Source organism: Miniopterus natalensis, chromosome 2, assembly GCF_054644295.1.
Source record: "Miniopterus natalensis isolate mMinNat1 chromosome 2, mMinNat1.hap1, whole genome shotgun sequence".
NCBI lineage: Eukaryota > Metazoa > Chordata > Mammalia > Chiroptera > Miniopteridae > Miniopterus > Miniopterus natalensis.
Genome location: NC_142082.1, coordinates 113,288,754 through 113,306,359, shown reverse-complemented (window position 1 = coordinate 113,306,359; position 17,606 = coordinate 113,288,754).

Sequence of the window (17,606 nt, the reverse complement as noted above, 5' to 3'; positions counted from 1 at the left end):
AGATAGATAGATAGATAGAGATAGATAGATAGATATGATAGATAGATAGATAGATAGATAGATAGATAGATAGATAGATAGATAGATGATAGATAGATGATAGATGATAGATAGATATAGATAGATAGATGATAGATAGATAGATAGATAGATAGATAGATAGATAGATAGATATAGATAGATAGATATAGATAGATGATAGATAGATAGATAGATAGATAGATAGATAGATAGATATAGATAGATAGATAGATAGATGATAGATAGATGATAGATAGATAGATAGATAGATAGATAGATAGATAGATAGATAGATAGGTAGATAGATAGATAGATAGATAGATAGATAGATAGATAGATAGATAGATAGATAGATAGATAGATAGATAGATGATAGATAGAAGATAAATTAATAGAGATTATCCATTTTGAGGAACAAAAAGAAAAGTGAATAAAAAAAAATGAACAGAGTCTCAGAGACCTATGGGACATCTGAATGTACCAACATATACATAATGGGAGTCTCAGTAGGTGAGGAGTGGGAATAGGAACAGAAACCTAATTGAAGAAGTAATGTTCAAAAACTTTCCAGTTGATGGAAAACATTAATCTATATATCCAACCACCTCAACAAACTCCAAGTAGGAAAAACTCAAAGGGATCCGTATCTCAAGCGTCACAGTTACACTCTTACATTATCAGTGATATAGAGAACATCTTAAAAGCAATAAGAGGAAAATGACAACAAATATAAGGGATCCTCAAAATTAACAGCTGATTTTTTTCCAAAGCCATGGAGATCCAGAAGGTGGGATGACATATTTTGAAAGTAAAAGACTGTCAACAAGAATTCTATGTTCAACAAAAATATTCTTCAAAGGTAAAGGAGAAATAAAGACCTTCCCATATAAGTAAAAACTGAGAGCATATATTGCTAGAATACTGCCCTACAGGAGATACTAAAGGGGAACTTTTATTCTGGAAATGAAGAACACCAGATGATAACTCAAATCCACACAAAGAAATAAAGAACATTAGTAGAAGTATTTATATGAGAAAACATTAACTAATTTTTTCTCTTATTGATTTAAAAGATAGCTGCATAAAATAATAATTGTAAGACTATGTTGAGGGGCTTATTTGAAAATGTAATTTGTGTGACAACAATAGCACCAAGTAGGGGAGCAGGATGGAGCTATCTTTAATCAAAGTTTTAGTGTATTACTGGACTTAACTTAGTATAAATCTGAACTAGATTGTTTTAAGTTAATATGCATATTGTAATCCCTAGAACAACCATGAAGAAATAACTTTAAAAATATAGTTTAAAAGCAACAAAGGAAATAAAATGGTACACTAGAAAATATCTGTTTAACAAAAAGAGAGAGAGAGAGCACTAGATAAATAAAGGAACAAAGATAGTACATATAGAAAACAAATAGCAAAATGGCAGGTGTAATTCTGTCATTAAATGTAGTTACATTAAATGTAAATGAATTAAACACTCCAAGTAAAAAGCATAGGTTATCAGATTTCATTATAAATAGGGTCCAAATGTATACTGCCTATCAGAAACAGATATTAAATTCAAATAGATTAAAACAATCAAGAGCTGGAGTGATTATACAAATTTCAGACAAAAATAGACTTTAAGACAAAAAATATGTTACTAGGAATAAAGAGCTACATTTTACAATGATGAAAGGTCAATTCTTCAGGAAGATATAACAATTATAAACCTATGCAGCTAACAACAGAACCACAGTGTATGAAACACAAACTAAAAAATTAAAGAGAGCAATAGACAATTCAATAGTAGTAGCTGAAGAGGTCAATACTTCAGTATCAATAATTAATAAAACAGCTAGACAAAGAATGGTTCCTTGAAGGTGAAGAAAAAAATAATAGTAGCATGGCATTGAGGCTAAGGAAGAGTTGGACCAATTTTTCCAGAACAATTCTATAGGTCTGCAATGGCATATTTAAAAATTATTTTAATTCTCTTCACTAGTTGTCAGAATTTTGTTTTACTCTTTTAAAAATCATCAAATTTCATGATTTTTTTTGGTTATTGTCTTCTTGGCTTTAAAGCTTATTGAAATAGTTAAATGGCATTGTCGAGGTACTAACATTTTCCTGACATGTTTTTAAAAATCTAAGATAATAGTAAATAATATAAGCATATGGCAGAAATGTGAAAAAAGAAAAGAATAATAATGCCCATAGTTCCATAAATTTTGGCTAATGTGAATAACTGCAAGACATCTCTTTGTAGCTAAATAATTACAGATATTATAATTATTTTCTTAGAATAAATTTCTAAAAATAAGGTTGTTAGAATAATGGATATGCCCATTTAAAAATTTTAAAATATATAAAGGCAATTGCCCCTCCCAGAAATAATGAATCAGTTTATACCCTACCTTCATAATATATTATTCTTTTTCCCAATAAAAGAAATCATAATAGTCAGCTGAGTCGATTATTCAATAATTTACTTAACTACTATGTTATATAGTTGGACTTTTCAACCATTCATTTTGTAAGCATAATACTTTTTGAGTTCTTGCTACTGTCAAGTCCATGCACAGAGTAATTCTCAAAACACACAGACTTTGCCCTTGAGAACTTTTCACCTTTGCACTTCTCTACTAATATTATGGCCACTATCTTTTTACACATTCAGATTGTTGTTAAATAAGTGCCAAAAGCGGTGCTGTATTTTCTGACACTTCTGAAAGTTCAGTGTTCCCAATGCCTCCAAACATTCTTCACTAGAAATTCTATAAACATTGGGAAGGCTCCCAAAAGCACACTTGACTACTAGGACTAAAGTTAGAAAAAAAAAAAAAAAAAAAGGCTCATGCTTATTTTGAGACAATCTTCAAAAGAAAACGTAAATGAAAGTTGGTTTTATGTATATATGTGAACTAGGATAGGCACAGACTTTCAGAGCTGGATTGACTTTAGAAATCTCATTCAAATTCTGAATTTTGCATTTTCACTATATTAAGACAAATGTTATTTTTTAAAAGATGCTCTTTTATAGTCTCTGCTAAAATTTTTGGAAATGTAGTATAAGTGGTAAAGTAATAACTAGAAGAACTTGAAATCTTAATAACTTTCACTATGCCTTATGACAAATATAAGTCGTCCAATAATTTATAAAAGGAGTTTTATCCTGAATACAAAAGTCATTAGTTAGATAGATATTTTATATATATGGTCAAAAGAGGGGTGTTTTCTTTTAACCAGTCTAATAATTAACTGATAATAAATAAGCCTGAGATAGTAAAACAATCAAATCTCTCCTTATTTGTTTCTTTTAGAGAGAATGCAGAAATTTTGAAGGAGCAATCTAAAAAGCCTTGCTCTGAGATTGTCCAACTTTTACTTTTGTTCCTCTCTGCATTGCTTTGATTTTTTAAAAAATGACAAGCTTCTATTGTCTTTTGAAAATAATAGTCTTTAATCTAAAATAATTACATGCTTGCTGTAAAAAGTCAAATAATATGAAAGTGTAGATAGGAACATGTGAAAGTTATCCTCATTCAATACAACCCAATTCTCAGGAATATCCACTGTTAATTGATATATACACTTTTATACTTTTTTCAGTTTATTTACAAGCATTTAAGTATATAAGTATATGTGTGTGTGTATATCTATTTTGATATATATATGCACATATACTGGCATAGATCTATATATCTATATGCATACATGTGAATGTTTATAAATATATACACATATATAGTATAACTGAAAATAAATATGATTTCCTCCACATGATATCATGTTTAATATAATAATTTGCAATGTACTTTTCTCAGTTTAACAATATAGTAGCCATCTCTTTATGTTAGTATGTAGATATACATTTTGTTTTCTAACTTTATAAAATTATATTTGAAAACTATTATCTTTTGTTTATATTTAAACAATAGAGAAATATCGATAGAAAAATGTGCACTTTTCACTTCAGCTAATTCTTTCCCTCTTGTACCATCTTTTCCAAAGGCAACACTGTAAACAATTTATTATACAAATGTCTGGTCTTCTATACACTTAAATTTATTCAATTGGACTTACACATAATATAACTGCACATCCCCATGTGTTTACTTGTACATATATAGATTTTTCTGACACTTGATTTCATATTTAACCTTAATGCAGGGACGTTTTCCTAATTCATTGTACACATTCTTTTAAATGGCATGCTAATATTTCTTAGCATTAATGTTCCACATATCATTTAGCTCCCTCTCTATTGATGGACTTTTAGGTCCTGTGGCAGATACCACACGCTGACTGTCCTCAGTCCATTTAAGTACCTTGGAACATGCTTGACTGGATGACAGAGGCTGAAAAGTTACAGACTCCTTTTCTCAGACTCCCTTCTAGCTCAGGTTTCAAAGGGGCTTAGCTCTCAGTGAGCAGACACACTCACGTGCTGGGAACGCAGTCTGGTCCTTCTATTTCTGCAAACGAGTGCAGTTGTTTGGTTTTACGAAACTGCACTCACTGGACTATGTGTGGTACCCGGCTTCAGAGGCGGTGTGAGGCGCCTTGCTGGTCTGAATCTTGTCTAAGTGACAGTAATCCTGAACTGGATGTGGTGGTGGCCTCAGTTTCCCTGTATCCTGGCAGAAGAGGTGTGGACGTGGGGCATGACTTCCTTAGTTCCTGGTCATGATCAAGGTAGAAGCTTGCTTGATGGAACAATTTGGTGGGAGTATTTCAGGGGTCATTTCTGGAAACTTAATATAAAGGTGGTTTTTCTAGTCTTCCCAATGATTTTGAAGCACCTAATTCCTGTACCAAATTCTTTTCAGCTTAAACTAGCTAGAGTAATTTTTGTTATCTATAAGTAAACATTGAGTGCAAAGAAATGTTGAACCTGAAACTGTAGGCTACATGTGACAGACGCCATATAATTTGGCACTGACTTAGCAATCAACTGAGGGACGGGGGAGACTCAGATGTTGCCTTCTAAAAAGATGAGGAACTTTTGTTATTTGATGATAAAATTAATACAGTTGTTCTCTGTGGTACAATGTACTGACCACAGCTGTAGCATCAAGAGGAATTTGCCTTTCGGTTTGTCATTCAGCACCAACCTGAACCTATAAAACTTGTCCGATGTCAACAATGTCAACAAACAGAAATGTGCCTTTTCTTTGTGAAGGGATTGGTGACTTTGCCTGCATATACCCTTATAGACCATTTCTATGTGGCAATGGCAGAAGGTTATTTCTTCAGACAGCTTTATATTGGTGTATAGAATGTACATACACAGGCTTATATTGGTATATAGAATGTCAATATACTTTAGTAGCTTTATTTTTGTGGCCTTAGGTTTTAAAATGAGCCTTAAAGAAGCTGTTGCATAAAAATTCTTACTAATAGATCCAGTTATAATACTTGGGCAGAAGAGTCTGACTACGTTACTGCTTTATTTCACTATACCGAATTAGAAAACGAGATCATTGGTATAGGGTGAAGAAGAGTTATTTTAGATGAAAAGAAACAACTCATCAGTATGTTCATCTCATGTAAGTACTCTAGAGACACAGATTAAGAACATTTTCTCTTATTTTAAGGAAGTATTTGTATCACAGTGAAATTCCCCTTTTCCCTCAGATACCTATGGGAGAGAGTTTCTAGATATTGCATTTATTTTGGCTCAAAGCAAAATTGTGGGTAATTTGACTCGCTCATCAGTTTCACAATTCTCTGTAGATTAGCTCTGTTTCCTCAGCAAATTTTTGTTGATCAAATTTTCTTGGAAATTTGAGCAAAAACGTGTTTATATTTTTTCACCAGTAAAATAGTGTTATGCGAAGGGCCTACTCTGGTATTCAGGACACTTTGCTTATCTTTTACTATTAGTAGTTTGGCCAGAACATAAATCAGGCTGGAATATTTGGGCTGTTTCAGAGCTCGTTCTAGGGGCAGCTTGTGCAAATCACAAACCACAGTGCGACTGGATCTCTTACAAATTTCAAAAACAAACTTGCCTGAGGCAATAATTTGGTGTGGTTAAATACCAGCAAACCATCTCCCTTGCCCTAGCTAAAGATTGCCAGGGAACTATGTGGTCCATTTCTGTGGCCTAGTAATAATTATGACCATTGACAGAAACATTTCATGTTTTATATGCACAAGTTATGCCCTCTCTTCTACTCTCTTTCTCCAACCATTTTTCTTTTTTCTTTCTTTCTGCTCTTATACTTCATTATTTTTTATTTTTTTAAAAATTTTCCTCCCATAATGAATACTGATTCCTTCAATATTTTAAACGTTCAAAAATAGGCCCCTTGTAAATTATATAACATTATAGAAGGTAATGTTATTTCCTCCCAGGAGCCTATTATTCAATTATACACACACACAAACACACACATACATATATATAATTTAAAATATATATTAAATATTTAAAAAATATATAAAACATTACATATTAAAATCCTTTGTAAATTCTGATGATTTCTAAAGTAGCCTGCCATTAAGCATTCTTGTGCCAGGCTCTGAGCAAAAGTCTCTTCAAAGTGTCTTAAAGAGAGAGCAAATAACACAGCAGGGGTACCAGAGTAAGAGGACAATGAAACAATATATTGCAAACATTATATGCAAATTAGAAATTTTAGAGAAATCTTGGATTCAAAAGAATGAAACCCCCCCCACAATTATTGAGTTCCTTCTATGCATTAGGTACAAAATCACACATTCCTTACAATACTGTGTGTTAGAATCATCTCACAGATCTTAAAACTATTTCCATAAAAAAAAAACCACAACATTTATAAGCACCCCTTCTGCTAATTGAAAAGCTACCAATTTCACCAATGAAACACCACTTCCAATATTAGTAAAGGCTCTCATGTCAGCATAAGATAAAGAAGTCCTGGAATACAACCTTTTTAATTAAATGTTGAGTTTACTATTCCCTGTTAACACTTGAGTAAGGCAACTGATGACACATACTTCATGTCACAGTGTCTATACTGAGGCATTTTAATTAAATTATGGACCTCATACCACACCATTGATTTTTCATCCTAGCTTACTAGTCACAAGTTAGCTTGGCTGATAGGTCTGAAATCAACTGTAGATGATGAGCTGCCTAGGGCTGAAGCTTAACTCCCATTTTTTTCCTCTTTATATGATTTCAAATACTGCCCACTTGCCTATGAGTCATGAAACATCTGTCTCAGACCCTGACATTTCCCCAGAGCCCCTTAACCACGTCACCGACCTCGCCACTTGAGCAGCTGATCAGCAGTTCCAACTCTTCACAGCTGTAACAAACTTCTTGATTCCACACCCGATTCGCAATAAAGGGAGGGAGTATTGTTACATTCTGGGTTCTCTCCATCTCAATAAATGGTACCACCTTCTATCTAGTTTCTCAACTCAAAAATAATGGAGTGAGTCTTTGTTCTTTCCTTTCACTTATCCTATGCCTCCAATCCAGAAATTCTAGTCTATTTGACTTCCAATGTTTCTCTGATTGTTCCGGTTCACTCCAGCTGCTTTTTTTGGAAAAGACCCTTCTAGTTCATGCCCTTCTTTCTTTTTTGTATCAATGTCTTTTCTTTTATAAAATATTGTTAATAGATATATATTTTTAAATGTTCTCTTTTGACAAAGTAAAAATTTGGCAACTTCAGGTCAGTCTTCTGTGGGTTTTGTTTGTTGTTTTTTTGTTTTGTTTTGTTTTTTGTTTTTAAAGAGATTGAATTTGAAAACTCTGACAACCAAGCAATTCTAAGTAAATCTAGTTATTAAGAGTGATTTATCTTATAGGTCCCATCCCAACATCTCTTTCAGTCCTGTTCCACTGAGGTAACCAATAAGAAGAGCCTGGTGTATATTTCCACATCTTTCTCCATGCTCACCAAATGTGCACATACACATGTGCACGCACACACAGTTTTGATTTTTATTTAGTACAAGAGGATTATATTATCATAGTATGCACATTACTATAAATTTTCTTTTTTAACCGAGTAAGAAACCTAGAACAATGTATACAGTTGTAAATCATTCAGTCATAATATTGTATAGCATAGGTGTGCTATACAGACATTCCCCTACTGAACAATGTTCTCAATTTTCCAGGGTGTGTTGTTTTTTTTGTTTTTGTTTTTGTTTTTGTTTTTGTTTTTGTTTTTGTTTTGTCTGCTACAAAAAATGCTAACATAACATCTCTATATTTATGTCAATAAATTAATATAAAAATTTCTATCTTCATCTCTTTCTACATTTAAATCTCTTCTCACGTAATAGTGTAACAGTACTGTCACTTCTTTAGGATACATTTTTAATAATAGAATTGTTATATTAATGGGGTATAAATATATTTTAATTTTAGTATAGTTTGGAAAGAGTTACAATATTTAACCAATGTGCCCTGTCAATGCTCTATGTTCCCTAAAACAATGTTAGCTCTTTGAAACTTCCCGCTATAGTAGTCATGGCCTTGTCTCTTAGAGCACTTCAGCTACCCCAGGACATGACCAAACAATGTACCCCTCAGCTGTCTCTGTTGCTTTCTGCTATTTGCCACTGTGCAGACAGTTCAGGAGTCTGAATTACCTGAGGAATTACTGTATGTTTAGGTGAGATGGAAATTTGTATCCAAGAAAATGCCCTCACTCTCTGCTTCTTATTTTGCACACTTGCTCCAACATGGTACCCACATCACTGACAGTAGACTTTCTTTGTCTTGGGTCAGTAGGGTGTTCTTGTGCCCTACAACCAAAGGCTCTGGTGATGACAGGGTATGCTCTTCTCTCCAAAAAGACTTTAACTGTTTTATTCATTATTTTTTCTTTTTCATATAAAGCCCGAGAATTACGTTCAATGTCTTTCTCTTAGGTAGTTTCCCAGAGACAAAATAGAAATTTAGATTTTTAGAAAACTCTGATTAGTCTGCATTTGTCACCTCTTCTCATCTGACTACTCTGCTATCCAGACGTCAAAGCATTTTATAACACTGTGATAAGCTCATTCTCTTAGCAGTCACTATAATCCAAACCAGCCCTTATAAAGTTTATACTCTGTAGAGGAACCTACTAAACAGTCCATGGCTGCTGTCTGAAAATGCAATAGGCTCCGACTCAAGGCTTTTGCTTAATTCTGGCATATGTTGCAAAATAAAGCAAAATGCTGAAGCCATCCCAAATAACGCTGCTATGAAATGCTATATCAATTTTAAAATTATGATAGGTTTGCTTATAAAAAATATAAAACCAGTCAAATCCTCACTTGCCAAATTAATAGGAAGCCCATATATAGTCCAAGGAGCATAAAGAGTGGTAAGTCTGGCTGCTACGCCCCAGCCCTGCCTTGGGTTCCGCAGTCACAGAGATGCTGCTGATGTGCACTGGATCCAGGTCCCTGAACAGACACCTGGATTTTCTCCCAAGCCAACGTCAGCCTAGTGTTCTTTACAACTCTTCAGACTGGTGCTTCTAACAGATAACTCTTTCAGATCAATCCCTAAAAATGCCTGCTGCCTCAGGAGTGTCAGAATTGAGATGTCCCTTTGCAAACTTAAAGCCACCATGCCCTTTCCTTCACTGAGGTGTCTCACCACAAGGCTTCAGGTGGCTATTCTTCTACTTTTGAAATATAAAAGGGGTTGTTACTTTTTATTTAAAGAAACACTGTTAGGGGATAACCTGCTTAACTTATGGGGTGGCAGTTCTGCTTACCTCAGGGAGCCCTGTAATTTAATATTCCTCTCCCACCAGTGTGCATGCGTGTGTGCACGGGGGTGCTCGCGCACACACACACACACACACACACACACACACACACACAGTCAGAAAGGGGAGAATTATCTCCTCAAAGGTTACTTACCATCCTAAGGACAACAAGGTGACTTTCTGGTCCCACACACAAAGGGAGGAGGGAATGTACAGGGTAAATCTTCATTGAGGTATCTTGCATCGTAACAAATGGATTGAGACTTTGACAAATAAAAATGAAATTGCACTCTAAAATACTCAAAGTGTGTGCACTTTTATCAGAAATCTGCTCTTGTACCTTAGTACAGACTACAGGAGACAGTCAATAATGTTCTTTTTCTTATAAACAAATTGGAAGCTTATTCAACTCTCTAAATGAAATAGCTTCCATATCAAAGGAAGATTTAAAATGTCTGTTTACTTCTTTATTGGGAATAGTTAAGTGTTGCTTCAGAAATGCTAATTCAAGAACACAGTCACTTATAGAGGGCATTCTCAGGTTACACAGTCTGTGCTCAGTTGGTGCTGGGGGAGTTAAGATAGGAGTCTAGTGCCAATCCCGCACAGAGTAAGAGAACTATACATCGGGCACTTACTAGGTGCCAGGCATCATGCTAAGTTCTTCCTATACTCTATCACTTTATCTTCATATCAACTATACTGATAGGGCTATTAGTATTTTAAGTTTATAGATAAGGAAAGTAAATATTCAGAAGGTAATAACTTGCCTGGAATTACACAGTGGAGGCTGTTTCCCGTCTCAGTGACATCATCACTGTCCATTCAGTTGAGCAAGCCACAAATCTGGTTCTGTTTCCTTCTGCTCCACCTCCTGCATTTAATCAGTCACTAAATCCTGCCAACCACTAAAATGTTTCTATGTCTTTTCATTTCCTATCACTACCAAGCTCAAATTTTCATCATCTTTTGTCCTCAGAATAACAATAATCTAATAATCTCCTAACTGGTTTTCCTATTTCTTGTGTCCCCCACTCTTATTCCTAAGCCACCCTGACATCACTTCTGTCTTCCTTTTTATTTTCTTTCCTTTCTTTCCTCCTTCTATGGGGCCTCCGTGAATTTGCTTCATTGTCATTCCTGTCCAAAGTTAATTATTTTCTCATTTCTGTACCAGTAGAACCTGTGCTCCATTAATGTGAAACTCATGCCATTGAAACAAAATTAGCTAGATATTTCTGTTGTTCCTACTACCAGACGATCAACCTCTTGTAGACAAGACTGTCTTATACGTCCATTTATGTATTCATTCGTTCATCCATTTATCCAGCATTTATTGATTACCTATCTTATGCCAGTAACTTTATTTTTGAATAATGATATTAACAATAATAACTAGCTTTTATTGATAATATAATTTACAATTCTATGAGGTGGCTATTGTTATCTTTATTTACATTGAGGAAACTGAGAGTAGAGAGGCAGACACTGCTCTTAAGGAAATATTTGGTTGTATGCCTGTGACTATGTAAAGGTTCAACAAGTGCGTGTGAATTTAGTTGAACTTCAAGTCAAAGAACAGGCAAGCACTTAAGAGAACCTGTCTTATCCAAGAGCCTAAGGACAGTAGGAGCAGTATAGCAGCGGTTGAAGAACTTGGACCTTCAAGTCAGGCAGATATACAAACTGCAATCCCTGCTCTGTCACTAGTGAACTACATGACCTCCAATAAATTGTTTATCCCTTCAAACCTCAATTTCAAATCTGTAAAATAGAGATATTTTGAGTACCACTTCAAAGGGCTAGCCTATTGGTTAAATGTAAAAAGGCATGGAAAGTACTTAGTAAGCTATTTGGTACAAAGTAAACCCACGATAAGTATCAGCTATTATTATAATGACTGTTCAGTAACGTAATATAATATGGGGTCAATAATAAGCTATTCAATGCAGAACTATACATTTTTAGTAAGAATTTTCACTGTAATTATTTTCATTCTAAATATTTGTTTTTGTTATTGTTATTTTTGTGGAGAGGCAATAGGAAGCATAGCATGGGAGTAGCCAGTATACCTATGGGAATGTTGGCTAATGAGTTCCTCCAGGTTTTACTATAATAGTATTCAAATGAATAATGTTCAATAGTATTCAATATGAATCTGAAGGAAAAATAATACTAACTTCTTCAATCATAAATATCATTTATATGAAATAGGGCTATTTTAAATGCTTTATATTTTTTTCTTTCTTTATAGAATTGTTATACCAGTAAGAATAAATAAAAATAAAAGTAATTACCAAGTTAAGAAAATAGGTTAAATGTCATAGAAAACATTATTTACATCCTAACTTGGCCATCTCAACTGTGGTTGAAATAAAGAGCATAAATGATTTAAAACAACCCTAGGGACTGTTCTCTTGCGGAAGAGAAAAGAATTTCACACATCTCAGAATACAAAGAAGGAATTTCTGGAACTCAGAGAAGACACTTGGCTAGATAAACTAACCAGCATATTCTAGGCCTGAGATGTCAATTGACCCAACCCGCGGCTTTCATTGAGATGTTAGGAGCAAAGTGGCCCACTGCCCAGAAGTGGCTATCCTCTGTGGTGGGTAAGTGAGCACATGGCCCTTCTTTTTCTCTTCCCATCAGGTATGCTCCACTCCATATTAGTGGTCCCTCTCCCAGTGAGTAGATAAGGCCTGCTTCTTGACACTCATTCCACAGGCAAGGCAGATATTTGGGGACAAAATGTCAAATGTACCAAAAGAAAATTATAGAAGTCTAAGCAGCCACGAGAGAGTGGGGACTGTTGGGAGGTGGTAGTGTGGGCTTTGCTTGGGCCAGTGCAAGTATTACTCAATCTTCTCTTTCTATAAACATCCTAAGGATGGAAGCATTAGATTGTGGGCCACACCAGTAGTCTCCAAGTAAATATATTGGGACTTTTGTGGTTTATAGTCTAGGACTTTATTTTGCTGTATCATCTGTGTATTTTTTAATGTTGTATTTCTTTTGGTTAATCTTCCTTCCTCTTGGGATGAAAAACGTCCTACAATAACAAACATTGTCTGTGGTAAGTCCCTAAAACTCCAGTGCAATAGATTGCAAAGCTTGCTGTCCATTCTAAATACACTTGCATTGTTTCTCTCTTAAACTGGTTGTGTTCATGTCTCCAACTTTATATTCCATGTGTCATTTTATTTGGTCACCGATCATAGATCCCTCCTTTCAAGAGCTGTTTTGCCATGTACAGCAAATGTGTCCTTCAAATGAAATTCACAAGCCTGTTTGACTTACAGAAATTATTGACATCCCAATAATATGAAAACTGTGCCATTTTTTCCTTGCTACTTTCATTATATACAATTCTGTATAAAATTTTTAAATGTAGTTTTAATTATGAAGGATTTTGAATTTAAAGAAAACCATAGATAAAATATAGCTATTTGAATGTTGTGTGTCATCTTGGGTATACTAGTCAGAATTTATTACAGGTATTTTTTACTTAATAGGGATTCACTGAGACAAGGCTGAACCCAATAAATTAATTAACTTATTCTTTAACTTACTAGAGGGCACATGTTCTACCTAAAGAAGGGAACTTCTACTTGGCTCCGACCAAATACTGTCATGTAGGAATGAAGATCTGTGCTTTTTCAAGAGAAGCCAGATTTGGATTTTTAGTACAATCCCCCAATATTCAATGTGATCAACTCTCTTCTTTTCCTCTTTATTTACTTTATAATGCAAAATTTATCTGACTGAGTGACCTCCCTACAGGTTACCATTTTACTTCTTTTGGCCTAGAACATCTACTGATTGGGAGCTTCAGTCCACCCATTTTCCTCTCTGCTCCTTCAGTAGGAATGTCTAGCTCCACTTAGGATATTCACATCTACACTATATTTCAGGTTAAACAGGCCTTGTTTGAAAGCTTCTAAATAGGGCATCCATTACTAGTTATAAAAACTGACCAAGAGATTGGAAGCAGAGTGAGTGTATACAGGTTTAATTACCTAATTTGCTGACATATTCATTTAAACCATTTTTTGTTCCTAAAAATATAATGCATTAAGCACCTACTTTGTGCCAGACACTAGTTTAAGCATATCATCTACATTATCATGATGTTAGTCATCACAATCAAGTAGCAGTAGCATCATTATTCTAATTTTAAAGGAAATTAGATAGAGGCTCAGAAAATTTATGTGATTTGGCCAAGGTCACATGGCTAATAAATTACTGAGCCAAGATTTGTATGTAAGTCTGTCTGGCTTCAAATCTTGTGCTCCATCTACTGTGCTCATATTCTTTGCTGGGCAAAAGTTAGCAACTTCATCACTTTGATTTTTATCTCAAGCAAATATATTACCCTAGACTATACAGTTTTTATTGGATGACAAATCTGTAAGTTAATAAATTCAAAAGATAAAGGAATCAAGTGATAGAAAAGTATCATGATGCCTACTTAACAATGTCAAGGTAGATTAATAGTTCTGGGAAACATAGTCTGATTAGTAAAAACTTCAACTGTTATCTATACACCAGGACAACTATGCAATATTGGTAATTGCTTTTGGTCAGGTTCCTGAGAATCAGAGTATGAGATGGGGATCTTACACAAGTGATTTTTGAGGAACTGCCCATGAAAAACCTGTAAGGGTGTGAGAGGAGCAAGGTAAGTTAGAGGAGAACCTTGGCAAAGATGGGCATTTAGGAGAAGTTTAGCCTTTGGATAGTGTAGGGAATCCTGGAGCTTGGATAGCAACACAGAAGCTGTCTTGCCTAGAAGCAAGAGGGCTGGGCTGTTACATCCCTGCCTCATCAACCTGTGGCTCCAGCCTTCCAGGCATCTCCTCATAAAGTAGGCTGCTTCCCTTCAAACAAGGGCAGGCCTCCAGAGAAAGATGCAAATACCTACACAGACAGATAGGTAAACCTGCAAGAGGGTGGAGGGAAGTGGGGAGAGGAGGTGGGGAATTGGGGTTACCAGTGACAGTATCCGCTACAGCTATCATGTGACAAAGATTCAGAAAAATTATCTTTACTTATAGTATTTTTATTTTGTGTCATGTTTCCTTATGGTTGACACTATTACAGATATCTCATAGTTCCCACCTCTTTGCCCACCTCCACCCAGCCCCTACCACCCCTCCCCTGGCCTTCTCCACACTGCTGTCTGTGTCCATGGGCTTTGCATATATGTTCTTTGGTTAATCTCTTCACCTTCTTTTATCCAGCCCCTCCCAAGCCCCTCCCCTCTAACATCTGTTGATCTGTTCCACATATTTATGCCTCTGGTTCTATTTTGTTGGTCAGTTTGTTTTCTTCATTAGATTCCACATATAAGTGAGATCATATGGTATTTTTCTTTCTTTGATTGGCTTATTTCACTTAGTATAATAATCTCCAGGTCCATCCATGCTGTTGTAAAGGATAAGAGTTCCTTCTTTTTAATAGATGCATAGTATTCCATGATGTACATGTACCACAGCTTTTTTATCCACTCATCTAATGATGGGTAGTTGGGCTGTCATCATTAGATTTTTCTAAAGAAACCATTAGTCAAAATTATTCTTAGTGTTTTTGAAATAAAACTCTATGCTTCCAATTGAGTGTAAAAACATACCAGGAAAAATAAAAAATTAAGCCCTGGCCAGTGTTGCTCAGTGGTTAGAGTGTAGGCCGGGACACCGAGGGGTCAGGAGGCAACCAATTGATGTGTCTCTCTCACATTGATATATTTTCTCTCTCTCCCCTTCCCTCCCTCCATTCCACTCTCTCTAAAAATCAATGGAAAAAATATCCTCAGGTGAGTATTAACAAAAATTAAAAAACAGACTTATTAAGGAAGCACACAATGAAATCCCACACTGAGGAACCCTGGGGAAGATGCTCATCCTCTCTCAGGGCCACCTCACCCTGCAGCTTCCACCCACTCCCACCCCTCCTGTCTTGAGGAGGAATGTCACATCCCACAGTGTAACTGATTCCTGTGCTGAGGAGTCTTGTCTTAATTTCTATTAGGAAGTGGGGAGCCAATTAAATCCTTTGACTGAAAGTGCTTCACTCATATCCAATTGAAACACACAACATGAGGAGACACCATATCTTCTATCTAGAATACTTTAAAATGTTGGTTAGAAGTAATAATGATAATTATTACTACTACTAAATGTTAATTCACTAAGCGCCATTCAAAATCCTTATAAAATACATATTATCTGTCTATATCTCTATTTTCCAGTTGTGGAAATTGAGGCAAGAAGGCATTAAGTCTTCTAGCCACACAGCTAATAAGTGATAGAGTCAAACAGAGACAATCTGGTACCAGAAACCGCATTCACTTCTCTGCTGCTTATCAATCCAAAGCCCTTACGAGGGCAGGTATAATATTATCTCTAAGGCAAATCATGATGTATAATACCAATAAAAGCTATTGTTTTGGCTAAAGAGTAAGAAAGTCAACAAGTGATTTTAAAGATATAGATACCAATTTGCAAACAGTGTAAGCTACTGCCCTTGGAATTACCTGTCCACTGGAGAAAGAAAAAACAAGAAAAACAAGTAAAAGCATAAGAGCACTGACTTCTGCAATATTTTAGGTATAGTTGCCTTTGCTTTCTTTTCTTCTTCACCCAAGTATTTATTAAATGTTTATTAGAAGCATTTATGAGGTTAATTGCAAGGCTACTTTAGATGGTGTTACTTTGAAGACAAAAGTTAAGGATATACCTGAGAATAATTTATCTTTCTCATCTTCACTTGTTATAGTAGGTTTTTTGTCTCTGTGTGCCTTGTTTTATAGGATGTACTTTTTAGAATGTTAGACTACCACCATCTATAAAAAGGTCATTCCGCCAGCAACAACTTTAGTGAGTCTGGATGAAATAGCAGCCGGATTTAATAAGTCCGTAAATAAGACAGGAAACAAATATACATGGAGTCACTTCTAACACTTTATGGCCCAATAAAACTGTCTTTCCAGGGAGTAAGATACTTGAATATTCAATAGGATTCTGGGTGTGCAAGCTAATATAATGCAAGGTATTTTAGCTTTTGAAATGAACAGAACTAGCATTCTTTTTTTTTTTAATTTTATTATTGTTTAAAATATTACAGATGTCCCTTTTTCTCCCCAATGACCCGTTCCACCCTGTTCCTTCCCCCTCCCCAGTCCCTCTCCCCACCATTGTCCGTGTCCTTGGGTTGTGCATATATGCACATAAATTCTTTGGTTACTCTCTCCCCCTCCACCCACCAGCCTTCCTCCTTCCCTCTGACATTCATCAATCTCATCTATGCTTCCATGTCATTGAATCTATTCTGTTCATCAGTTTATTAAGTTCTTTAGATTCCACGTATAAGTGAGATCATGTGATGTTTGTCTTTCGCTGCCTGGCTTATTTCACTTAGCATAATATTCTCCAGGACCATCCATACTGTCCCAAAGGGTACGAGATCCTTCTTCTTTACAGCTATGTAGTATCCCATGGTGTAAATGTCCCATAGCTTTTTTATCCACTCATCTACTGATGGGCACTTGGGCTGTTTCCAGATCTTAGCTATTGTAAATTGTGCTGCTATGAACATAGGGGTGCATATATCCTTTCTGATGAATGTTTCAGGATTCTTAGGATACATTCCTAGGAGTGGAATCACTGGATCAAACAGCAACTCCATTTCTAATTTTTTGAGGAACCTCCATACTGTTTTCCACAGTGGCTGCCCCAGTCTGCATTTCCACCAGCAGTGTACTAGGGTTCCCCTTTCTCCACACCCTCGCCAGCACATGTCGTTTGTTGATTTGTTGATGGAGCCATTCTGACAGGTGTGAAGTGATACCTCACTGTGGTTTTAATTTGCATCTCTCTGATGATT